The sequence below is a fragment of the Crocodylus porosus genome, unplaced genomic scaffold, assembly GCF_001723895.1.
Source record: "Crocodylus porosus isolate Cpor-Errol unplaced genomic scaffold, CroPor_comp1, whole genome shotgun sequence".
NCBI classification, from domain to species: Eukaryota; Metazoa; Chordata; order Crocodylia; family Crocodylidae; genus Crocodylus; species Crocodylus porosus.
The window spans coordinates 6,010,731-6,023,267 of record NW_017728926.1 but is presented as its reverse complement, the minus strand read 5'-3'; the positions used below and the strand labels follow the sequence as shown (position 1 = coordinate 6,023,267).

General features: G+C 45.1%; 1 protein-coding gene across 1 annotated transcript in view; it reads left to right on the top strand.

The window, feature by feature from the left end:
* The window catches only part of PLCH2 (phospholipase C eta 2), a 358,008-nt gene that overhangs the window by 124,419 nt on the left and 221,052 nt on the right, over nucleotides 1-12,537 (top strand). The gene's annotated exons all lie outside the window — the stretch shown is intronic.

The window sequence follows — 12,537 nt, the reverse complement described above, 5'->3', positions numbered from 1 at the left end:
ACATCAACCTCTTCTCCCTTGTCCAGGTGATAGGTCACCTGGTCATAGAAGGAAATGAGATTGGTCAAACAAGACCTACCCACAACAAACCCATGCTGGCTATCCCTTAGGATGTTAGCCTGGGCCAGTCCCTCAAGGATTTGATTTCCTGTTCCCTTGACTGTCTAGAACAGTGGCTCTCAAGCTTGTTAGACTTGGGGCACCTCTTGATAGACTTGAGGCACCCCTTGGAAAATACCAGGGATTTGTTTTTGCTCTCATTTTTGGCTACAGAAAAATAATAAAGCTATTTTTCTGTTTCAGATAACTCAGAAAAACCACAATAGGGCAGAATGTTTTTGACACTATGGATTCCTATTTGAAAACTTTTGGTTTATCTTGTGAATCATGTTTTCATATCTAAAACTGTGGCATCCTTGAAAGGATTTCAAGGTGCCCCAGGGTGCCATGGCTTCCTGGTTGAGAATCACCAGTCTAGAACCTCCTTTTCCATTTTGTGAACTAAGAGGGGCGTGGAATTAGAGGCTGACTGAATGGCTGTAGCCCTACTCAAATCGCAGAATTGCCATCCCTACTTTACCCCTGTTCTGAATAGTAAAACAAGACATGGGCAGAGCAAGGCTTAACTGGGCTTTTAATCCAATCCATGGCTTTCACATCCCAGCTCTGAAGATTCGAATGTAAGAACTTGATAGACTAATATCTTTTGTCTTTCGTCTTGTCCCTTCTTCCCTTTTTTATCCGTCTTTCCTAGCGTCTTTTCATACATTTTGTCCCCTTTTTTTTCTCCTCTTCATCTCCTTTTGGAAGTTTTTAGGAGATCTGGAAGAACAGTCCCAAACTCAAGAAAGAATATAAGGGAAATCCCTTAAGAGAAGAGCTACTTGGATTTTTGTGTCCCTCCAGCATGTAGTCTCTGTGCATGCATGCTTTTGCATGCTTTCCATGTTTCTAGAAAGCACTTTATACTGCAATTAGTAATTGTGCAAGGTGGGTTTTCAAAAGTGATCTGCATGAGCCAAGGAGGAACATCATTGAAAATCCAACTTTTAGGCCACATGATCAGAAACAGCCTCAGAAAGTTCTAAAATGATACAAACCATGCCAGAATTTGCAATCCTGCCTCTTCTGTGCTCTTGGTTGTGTTTTGAGTATTTGTATTAGACTTGTTCAGCACATTATTGACATGGGGAAGATGGTATTGAATGCTGTGATCGATTTGCAAATTTGAACTTTAAGAGTTGACGTTCTTTTCCAAATTAGGGCTGATATGGGGCAATATGGTGTCTGTTGCTGTCACCAGGAACAGTGATCTCAAGCTGGTATGTTCAAGGGTGAACGTGAAGTAATAAATTATAACCAGCAAACTTTTTATACAGGCAACCCCCACTTAATGCTGTTTCACTTAGCACTATTTTGCTATAACACTCATTTCAAATTGATACCTGATTTCACTTAGCGCTCATTGAGTTTCATTATAACACTCGTGGTCACCATCTTGGGTCATTAAAAACAGTTGTGGCCACCATCTTGGGTCATCAAATACTTCTGGTTTCACTTAACGCTTGTTTCACTTAAAGCTCGGTTTTTCAGGAACCAATTAAGAGCGCTAAGCGAAGGTTGCCTGTACTTGTTTGTTGCTCCACTGCTGCTCAGATTTTTCTTCTCCATCTTCCTTTCCTTAATGGCAGTACCTATAATTTTCGAACAGATTGCTCTGTTCTTAAAGTTCTGTTGTAAACCTGGCCACCCTGGCTCTAATGTACAAATCACAAAGCTGTCTTCCATCCAATTTTCAGTTACTTAGCAAAAAATAACTTGGGCAGGAAGCTCAGCCTGAGAATGACTGTGCTATATTGCAGACAGATTCCCTGAGGTATTATTTAGCCCTATGCTAAGTGAGGGAGCTGTCGCTTAGGGCTGGTTTAACATGTCCCACCAAATCTTCATTCTGATATAAAACAGGGTTTGACTTTAGAAAAATATTGCCGAAAGTGTCTGCTTTCCTTGAAAATGTTCAACCCCTCTTTGGACACCAGACGCTGAAGGGGTTTGGCTGAAGGTGTTTGGCTGAAACCCAAGCATTTTTTGTTTTCAGCAGTTCTCAGATTTTTGCTGAAAAGCAAGGAATTGAACCAGTATTTATTTCGGTTTGGTTCAAGTTTGAAGTTCAGTTCCAATTCCAGCCACTGAAAAAAAGAGAGTTGTGGTTTGCGCTGATTCCAATCCAATTTATTTTTCACACAGCATAGATGTAATTTACTAATTTCAGAATAAGAAATAATCTTTTGAAACCAAATTAAAAAAAATTGTAATACTTATTTAAAATATATACAATTAATGTTCTTTTTTAACTTGACTGATGTCTCACTCAGCCTAATTCTGACAGCCATGCCTACTACTACTACTACTACTACTACTACTACTTCTTGACTTCAACTTTATGTGACTTTGGCAGGGTTTTTGTGTTGTGAAAACAATTACTTTTTAATGAACAATTTGTTTCAATGAACTAAAATTACATCTTCTAATATCTGCTTTGTCATATTGCACCTCTGTGCTGAAAGAATAAATTTGAGGCCTGAAAATGTTCTTTCAGCACTCACTTGTCTTGCTGGAACTGCCATTACAATTTTTGTTAATTAATACAGTTCAGGCACGACATTTTTTTGGAGTTCCCAGTATTTTAGTATGTCTTTCTTACGGAAGTCTGGCTCATCTACAAATGACTCAACATATGTCCTTATTTTTGGGGGAGGTTTTCTTTTTTTTTTTTTTCTTCAGATGTCTTTCTTTCTGGAGATTTCACAAATTTTAAGAAGAGTCCAATTTCTCATCTGAGCGTTGACTTTTAGACATGTGTGTCTTTGATTCTCTAATATAATTAATTTCAACTTCTTCTGAATTAGACATTTCCATTTTTGTCCATGTCTTGGTTAAATGAAGTTGTCTTGATTTCCTTCTCTTCTGACAGAAGGAGCTGATATCTGAGATGAAGGTGTATATATGAGAGAGATCAAGATCATTTGCAAGCAATTTTTTTTCCGTTTTTTCATGGAAGCCAGTAAGGACTGGACTAAAGGATGTGAAGTTTTTACTGTGTCCAGTTGGTATTTTACTCAGGCACCATAAAAGTCACATAAAAGTGTTAGTTATTCGTTGTGAAGAATCGTTGTTGTTACTATAGCAGGCTGCAGTGCAGTTGTTATGCCTTGAATGGCATTAGTTCATTCTGTTTCTGTTAGATGAAGCGTATAGTTTGAAGTGGCTGTAATGGGGGGCCAGAAGCGCCTGTTACTTTAAGAGAGAAAGTGCAGAAGGAATGTCAACAGGCAAATACAGGCACCGGAGTAAGTGGTAGCTGCAGGAGAGTAAGCACCCAGGAAGCTAAAAGGCTGCAAGTACCTACTGAATATGGAGGCCATAATAATTTGAGGGAAGTCCAGGAAGGAGGGCACTGGAGGGGCACCAGTGCATGTATGCATATATTCTCCCCCCCATGGCTTCCAGGAGCACGGCCAGGCCGAGCAGCACGCACGCTCTCACACCTGACACCTGACCCTGTGGCTCCCAGGAGCAGGACTGGGCAGCGCAGTGCAGTGCAGTGCACCCCCCCGACCCTCCCCACTCTGCTGCGCAAGCTACTCCACTTTCAATCCAGTGGAGTCCGGAGCAGGGAGTAGCCCATTGGCTGGGCTCCCTGGAGAAAATTGAAGCATAAGTCCCAGATTGGCACAAACCTACACGTGCCCAGCTCCTGAGTGAGGACATGTGCACATGGGTTCATGCCAATCCAAGATTTTTGCTTCAGTTTTCTCCAACAACTGGGATGCTGAGACGGCCTCCAAAATCTGGGACCATACCACTGAATAGCCAGCTGAGTAGCCGTAGGACACGGCCTGTAAGGCATCTGGGAGCTGGAGGCCCACCTGCTGAGGCAGTAACTGTCCGACTGAAGCTAGGCCCCCACCCCGCTTGGAGCAGCACAGCAGGGACAGAGGTAGGGGCAGGAGCTGCTGCTGGAGGCGAGGGGAGCAGAGCAGCACCTGGCCAGCGGCAGCTGCACCAGGAACAGCCTCATCAAGCTTCACGCTGGCTGGGGCCGGGCCAAAGCTGGGCCAGTGGCACAGGTGGGTGCGCAGGGTGGGCTGCCCCAGGTGAAAGTGTCATGGGAACAGCGGCAAACCACGCCACCCAGGCAAGCTCTGCTGCATGTGTTCCCCTAACCCCCAACTGACTCCTAGCACCTACTACCCAGGCAGCCTCCCCTCTTTCCCCCCACCCCACACACGCACAGGTCCTCCTACACGCACACACATGTCCACAGGGCAAGGACATGCAGGGAACAGATTATGTCTCAACTCAGTCCTGGGCCTTGGCCCTGAGCTGTCACCACCCCGCAATCTGACCTTTTGATCCTGGCCTTGCCTGCCTGTCCTGCTCCCAAACACTGCTCCGGGCCCACCCACAGACCCATAAGAAGTTTTGATGAGTTGCTGGTGGGAGGCGGGGGTGACCTCAACCCATGACAGCTCATCCGAATTCTGTATGTGTCCCATGGGCCCATATATTTTCCCATCCCTGGCCTAGAGAGTGAGTTGAAGCCCAGCAGGGGCTAAAATAGGGGTGTGCGGTTATTTCGGCTGGAGGGCCGCTTAATGAGTTTTGGTGAGCTGTTGAGGGATTTATTGAATTTCATCACAGAAAATGTCTGCTCACATATGCAAGTTGATCCAAACAGCACAAGCATCTTCTGGGCATGAGCCTTGATCTTTGGAAAGTTCTGTTCATTGAGCGAGACATAAAAGCTAGGAAGCAGAACTGATTTGAATTGCTCCACGAGCAATGCATGACATAGCAGGTCAATTAGTTTAATTTGAAAATCACATAGAACATTGTCAGCATCAGATGTGAAAGGTGAGGAGACCAAAGACAGGTCATTTTCTATCATTTGAAAATCCTTGAGTTGGCAAGAGAATTCAGCATACAAATCAAGTAGTGACGACATGTATTTTTTCAGGTTTTGATCACAAACATTAATCTGCCGCAGTTTAGCAAAATGCTTTTTTGTTTCCAATCTCCTTTTTTGTTTCCAATCTCATGGGAGAAAAGGAGCAACTTCTTCATAAATAACTTGACAGTGAAATGCAATTCATGAGCAAGAAGCCCCTTTTCTTGCAGTCTTGAATGCAGTTCATTCATGTGGCCCATGATATCGACAGCTAATGCAAAATCAGATAGCCAATCTACATTGTTCAGCTGTGGGAAGTCTGAATGTTTTTCTTCTATGTTAAAAAACAAACCAGCCTTGGCTCTCAGTTCCCACACTCCTTTCAAAACATTACCCAAACTAAGCCATTTTATGTTGTTATGGTACAGAACAGGTGTACGCTCAGATTCAGATTCCTCAAGCAGAGTTACAAATTACCTGCAGTTTAATCCACTTGCTCGAACGTAGTTGACCACTTTTGTAACTGTGTCTGTGATAGTGCTTAGTTTTAGAACACTTTTACAGAGGACACCTTGATGAATAATGCAATGTAGAAAAATAGTTTTCTGTTTTGGGTTTGTTTCTTTTACTTGGTCTTGAATTCTTTCAGCAATCTAACATGTTTGCGAGTCAGATTTGGGCTTCCATTGATGCTCATGTTTGCTGTTTTTTTCCATTCCACTCCTAATTTTGACATGCATTGATTTACTGCCTTCAGCACTTCATTTCCAGTTGTCTTATCTTTCATTGACTGCATTGATGGTGATTTTTCTGTGAGTTCAAATTTTGGGTGATACTTCAAATGCAGTTCGACAACTGGGCTATGTCTTTGACTTCACAACTCTCATTGAGTACCAATGCCAAATATGAAATATGAGCAATTATTTATCTTGTATTTCAACTTCAGGTCCAGGTTCTCAGAGAAATCCTTGACATGCCTCAGAATAGTTCATCTCGACAAGCAAATGTTTTTGAATTGCTTTTTCTTGTCTGGGCACAAAATTGTGGCAGAGTTTACCATACATTCCTGTATAATTTCTACTTTGGAGTGGATTTGCTGTTCTTGGTGATTTTGTGTGCAATCAGTAGCTCGTTCTCATAATTTGATCCTGTGCCACTGATAATTTTGTGAAAAAACTGCTCTTTCTGTATTCGAGCAACCACTTGATCAGTTTTCTTTGCTTTTTCTTCGGCAGGCAAATTCCTATATTTGGATTCATGCTTATTCTTAAAATGCTGATTCAAGTTGTATTCTTTGAACACCGCAATACTTTCTTTGCAAATTAAGCACATGGCATGGCATGTTCACCAGCATTGGTAAAAAAAAAACCAAAAACAAGTAAAAGTCCATTCTTCGTTGAATATTTGGCATTTAGTGTCTACCTTCCTCTCTGAGCTCATTTCCAATTCAGGGTCTGGGCATTCTGGGCCCTCAGCACCACCATGGGCTCCCAACCTACAGGCAGACAAGGTGCTGCTGGCACAGCCTGAGTGGGAATGCTGGTGCTCAACCACAGCTTGCCCAGGACCTGTCCCACATGGAGCCGGGCAGGCAGGCAGGGCTGCTTCCACCCAGGATCCCCTAAGGTGCCAGCAGAGGCTGGAGCCAGGGGGGTCCGAGCGCAGCCCACCCAGGGCCTGCCGTGCAGTGCCAGATGGGTGGGTGGGACTGCTTCTGCCCAGAGTCCCCAGTGGTCCCAGCAGAGGCTGGAGCTGTTGCCTGTGCCCCCTGCCCATGGACCAGATAGAATCAGTAGGGCTGGATATGGTCGCAGGCCATATTTTGTTCACCCCGGGCTAAAACCAGGATGGGGCCAGAGGCCCAGAAATGGGCTGAAGCTGAAAGGGCCAGAGCATGAGCCAGGAGAGTGAGACAGAGGCAGGCTGAGGCCAAAAGGGCCAAAACCTGGGCAAGAGTGAGACAGAGGCAGCCTGGGACTGAGAGGACCAGCACCTGAGCTGAGAGAGAGAGAGAGAGAAGGGCAGGCTGAGGTTGAGGGGGCCAGATCCTGTGTTTAGAGAAGCCAGGGGCAAGTTGAGGCACAAGTCGTTGCAGCTGGGCACCAGAGATGTCCTCAGAGGACAGACAAGGTTCTGTTAGCAGACGGAGGGCCAGGGACCAAGAGTGTGGTTAAGTTGGTTAGACACCAGTGAGATCTCTTCAAGACTTAGCTGATGTAGAACAAACATTGAGGTGTGGTAGGTGAGATAGAAATGGGGTATAAGAAAGACCTGGAGTGCAGGCAGGATTAGGGTGACTGCCAAGGAGCACCAGGGGCACCCTCAGGGCCTGTCCTACCATAGTGGCCATGTCCTGACAGAAATCCCTGAGCTCAAAATGTCACACGAACATGTCATGGGTTGAATGCCATCTTGTGTGGCAATCTATGGGTGTTTAACTTTATCTCGTGATTATTACCAATTGTTGTTATTATTATAATATTAATATTAATACAATATTATTATTATTGTTGGGCCTCTCCATGTTTTACATACACATCAAGCTTAATGAATTATGTTAGAGATCATACGTTCCTTTAGTGAATACACTGCAAGCTGCAGTGTATAGGCAGAACAGAAAATCCTTCTCAATGTTACACCAGTAGTTTTGAGCAGATACAGTAAGTCCATCTGAACCAAATTACTGTGATCTTGGTCAATATCTTTTTTGACAAGCTCCCCGAGACAGTAAATTGTTTCCTCTTCATTCTGAATTTCAGTTTCCTGGGCCTTCAGTCACTAACCAAAGTGTTTTCAGCATGTTTAGTCCATTATCTGTTGTAATACTATCTATTCATCCTGGTGTCATTTCATACAAACAAACCTGCAACATATGCAAAAAGAAGTCTCTCTCTTCCAACAGCAGAAGCAAACACGCCTATTATTTCATTAATGTTCACTAATTGATCACCTAAATAGTTGGCTTTGCAAGAGGGAGGAAAGGATGCAGCAGTTTTTCCTGGCAGGATCATTGAGGGGTCAGTTGCTCAATGCCCCCTTTTAAAACTATTTAATTGCTAATTAATTCTTATTTAGCAGGTTGTCAGAAGAAAACAGAGTTCAGGTAGCCACTACTCTTCTTCCCCCTTCCCTTACAATTGTGATCTGGTCTTTAGTTCCTGTTCTGCTCTCTGATAGTTCAGAGACAACTGCATGAAGTGTTAAGCAAGCTTTGGCCACGGTCACTTGAAACTAGATGGTCAGTACAACATGAAACAGTTACAACATGAAACAGTTGCAGAACAATAGGGATTAAGAGTAGGCATCCACTAATTGAGAAATCAGCAGTATGTATAGCTGTTCACATATATTTAACTCAATTGCCTGTTAATTTTTTTTATACACACACATGCACACACACACACACACATATAGGTATGTATATGTATGTGTATGTGTGTGTGTGTGTGTGTATGTGTGTGTATATATATATATATATATATAAACGGTCAAAATACCAATTCAGACCAGTTTTTGATTCTGATTTGACTCCCAGCTGAAAAGTACAGGGGGTGGGGGAAATCAATTTTAATTACTTCATCGACTGATTAATTATTTTTTAAATGTCAAACTTTTCCCCTGGAAATTCAGACAAGTCAGTAGCTCTGCACCTTGCCTGGCTAATGGTGCAGCGGCAGGGTAGCTCTCTCCAGCATTATCTATTCCCTTTGCCTCGACCCAGCTCTGGGGAGGATCACCTTGTGTGGAAAGGATGGGCACCTATACATGAGCATGCAGCCTGCTCCAATGGGCTGGAATTCCAGTGTGTCAGAGGAGACACGATTAATTGAGTCTGCAGGAGCATGGCAATTACCGCACTCCAGCAGCCTCCTGCGTCTCATATATCAGCATCCCCGCACTTAAAAATAGCAGTGGGGGTGCTTTATCTGAAGCCCGTTCAATCGCCCCAGCCACCATTTTTAAGTGGAGGGATGCTGATACACAAGTGCCACCCTCCACCCCCAGAGCACGTGTAAAAGTACCCGATGTTTCAGTCTCTGTGTTTGTTCAGTGGTTGGTGTGTGTCTTGATTCTAGCAGTTACCAACCAGTGATGGTGGTTCAGAGTGCACTGGATGGTGATTGGGAACCGGGCTTAGGCCAGGGGTGGACAAAACGTGGCCTGCAGAGCTGATCCAGCCCACCAACTGATTGTATCTGGCCCACAGGCAGGAGGCTCCAAAGTCATGGGATGTGGCCTGCAGGGTACCAGCAGCTCTGGCTTCTGTCAAGTGGGCAGGCACATCCCAGCCCCATCTGCAGCTTATACTAGCTCCTGCCATGCATGCCAGCATGAGCTATGGACGCTGCTGGTGAGTTCCCACTGGGGATCAGGGGGACTGCCCAGGACTACAGCTGACACGCTGTATGCAGTAGCATCAACTGCAGACCCAGATAGACTCCATGATCCCCACCCAGAACCTGCTGGCAGCATCCACAGCTAATGCTGGCACCTGCCTGGTTTTGCTTCCAGTGCACATGGTGGGAGCTGATGTAAAGTGCAGGCAGGGCCAGGATTGGGGTTCGTAGGGATGGGAGACAATGAGAGATGCAGCCCATGAGTGGATTGGGGCATGTGGGGATGGTTTGGGCAGGGAGGGGAAAGAGAGATTTTAGGTGGCCCAGAGGCAGCCCTAGTGGCAGTGGTGGGAAAGAGTTGCAGGGCAGCCCTGGCATAGGCTCTAGGCAGCTGCAGCAAGAAGGGCCCCAGCAGCAGCGATGGGGAGGCAGCCATGCCCTCTGCCAAGTCCCACATTTTCCCAGCAGCTTCTGCCTGGTCTGTTGCCTCTGCCACCACCAAAGCCAGGGAGCAGCTCCAGCCCCTCTTTGGGTAGAAGAACAGCCTGGACATGGTGCTGGCTGTGGTGGGGGCCCCAGTCGAGGTGCCCCTACTGAAGCTGCCACCCATCTATGCCAGCTCCCTCCCCATGGCCCCATCCCACCTGGCGAGTTTTGGTGAGCTGGGGTGGGGGTGGGGGTGGGGAGTGGAGGTGCTGATCTGGCTCACAACAGCTCCGTAAAACTCCCTATGTGGCCCATGGGCCCAAATAATTGCCCGCCCCTGGATAAGATCCACCATACTCATTTTATACACCTCCTTTATTCAATCAGGAGATGGTAATGGGTGTTTGTCTGACAGATATTTACAGCAAAAATGTGATAAGAGGTCAAATTCAGCCTTGACCTAAGCAGGTGAAACCAGTAAAATATTTCCCTGTTACATTAGAGATGAATTTGCTCCTTCAGGCATTTTCATGGTTCTTAAAGCCCAGTTTTATCCATTGTTGTGTCAGGAAACAAAGATGAAATCTTCCAGTCTCCTTTCATGCTATAATGACTAGTGCAGCACTTGGGTCTCTGGTGATACAACTTATCATCTATTTGGCTTGAGGCACTGTCTGTATGAGGAGCCCCAAAACACAGATCTCAGAACTCCTGGGAGTCCCAGAGCTGAAGGTGAGGACAGCACCTGGGTTATGGGCTGCTTGTTCAGTTCCAGGGCAAGCAAAGGCCCTGAGATCGGCAGGGCTTGAAATCTTGTGTGGATTTGGAATTAACAGTGCTCCCAGTTTTCCCTAGGCTAGGCCAAGAACTCCCGCCAGTAATGCTCCCGCCAGCGATTGCAGTTCAGCCGCTGAGCACTTTAAATATTTCATTCTTTAAATCATGAAGCACTTCATTCTCTTAACCCTGCTAGTTTTGAACAATATCAGCCTCCTCCAATATTTAGCTTAAGGGGAAGTCTTAAAATGCATGTGGTTAACAGTCTGTCTCTCCCAGGCACCTGGAGGCGCATTCATGCCAGGGTTGTAAAATCACTGGAATTGTACCAAGGCAGGATTTAGCCCTAGGTCACCCAGAAATAGTGAAGGGGTGGCTAAGGGAAGCCCTCCTGTCCTAAATCTAGGCTCCGTGCATCCTTGTGGAAAATGTCCGGGGTCATTTTGTGGTGGGTAATTAGCTTTCTCTGCCCTAAGAACGCGTACCAGGAGAGTGTACCACTCTTAATGGTGACAGAGCTTCAGTGACTTATGTGAAGAGGATGTGGCAAATAGGAACTTGGGCTCAATTCCCCAAAGACCCTGGCTGACCTCCTAATCACCTGTATAGACCATCCTTTGAATGAATGCCCACTGTCCCCTCCCATTCCCACACACCGGACCCAGTCTCAGTTCTTGCCCTAAGCTTTGAACATGTAGACAAAGACCTTTCAGCTGCAGATATAACTATAATGGAAGACTTCTGCATTAATGGGGCAGTTCTTCAAGGTGACAAATGCCCTTGTGTGCTGTGAAGCTTAATCAGAGATGAGTTCGCTCAGCACCTGGTGGAAGTACTTGCTGCAGGATCATGGCTTCAGGACGAACCAGCTGCCCAAATCAGGAAGCATTTTCTTTAAAGAGAGGTAATGTGATCAGAATTTCCTGCACTTGGGCACAGTGACTTTGTGTAGACATTGTGCTTGGCTAGCAACTGTCACTGGGAAAGAAGTGACAATGCTCCCTAATGCCACGTGAAGGGCATCCTTTTCAATAATAACAGCAGTAACCATAAAAGCAAATGTGCCCTCATGGCATCCCAGGTGGCAGGTTGCAGATGGAGATAAGTGGCAGGATTGGAGAAGTTTTCAGGCAAACAAATAATTCCCTCTTCCTGTTATTCAGCATGATGTAGTGCTGGACCTTAGCTGCTCCTGACTATTCTGCTGCTGGACTAAGCCATGAATATTTCTTACTGTTCTGTCTCTTAACTGGTGCCAGGGAGTAAGCTTAAAGATAATTCCCTTTGGCCTGTGAGATACAGTTTAGTGTACAAAAAGGAATAAATGTGTCCTTCCACATGCATGTGTTCAGATAAAGGGCTAAGAAAAGAACTCCAGAATGTCATTTCCCATCAGGCTTGATGGCTAGGAGGTTTGGTGATGGCAAACAGAGATTTTTGCCACTAGGTTTCTAATTCAAATTAAACCCTTTAAGTTAAGTCCTGAGAAGTGACTTCACAGGGCCTTATTGGGGTTCCCTGCTTCTCCACATTGGGTCCTGTTTGCTGCTATCTCATGGTAGCTTATACAAAATAAATAAGTAGTTGTACTCTCATCATTAGTGGCCAAGTATCCACAGTATAGCATTCTGAGCAGAGAAGCCAAGTAGTGGATCTATCATCATTTGAATTTGCCTTTTGCTGCTAGCAGAAGACCGTTCCTGGGAAGCTTTGGCACTTGTTGCCTCTTGCGAAGGCTTCATTTTTCAGGTGCTGTCAGTCCAGCACTGTTTCCACATGGAAGATGTGGACATGAGATCAGAGCCACAGGCACTTAGGAAGTGTATCAGAGTCTACAGCCCAATTGAAATCAGACTGGATTATCAGGTTTTTGTCATTAATATAGTTGTAAAGCTTATAACCTGCAATTTACCATTCCATCCTGGGGAATAATACCCTTTGTTTGAGGGTAAAGTTATCTCCCTGCTCGACTAGAGCTTGTATCCAATTTTAAAGGTCACATTTCTGTGTCTTGTTTGCAGGGGAAAATATTCCTATTTCTTTCAC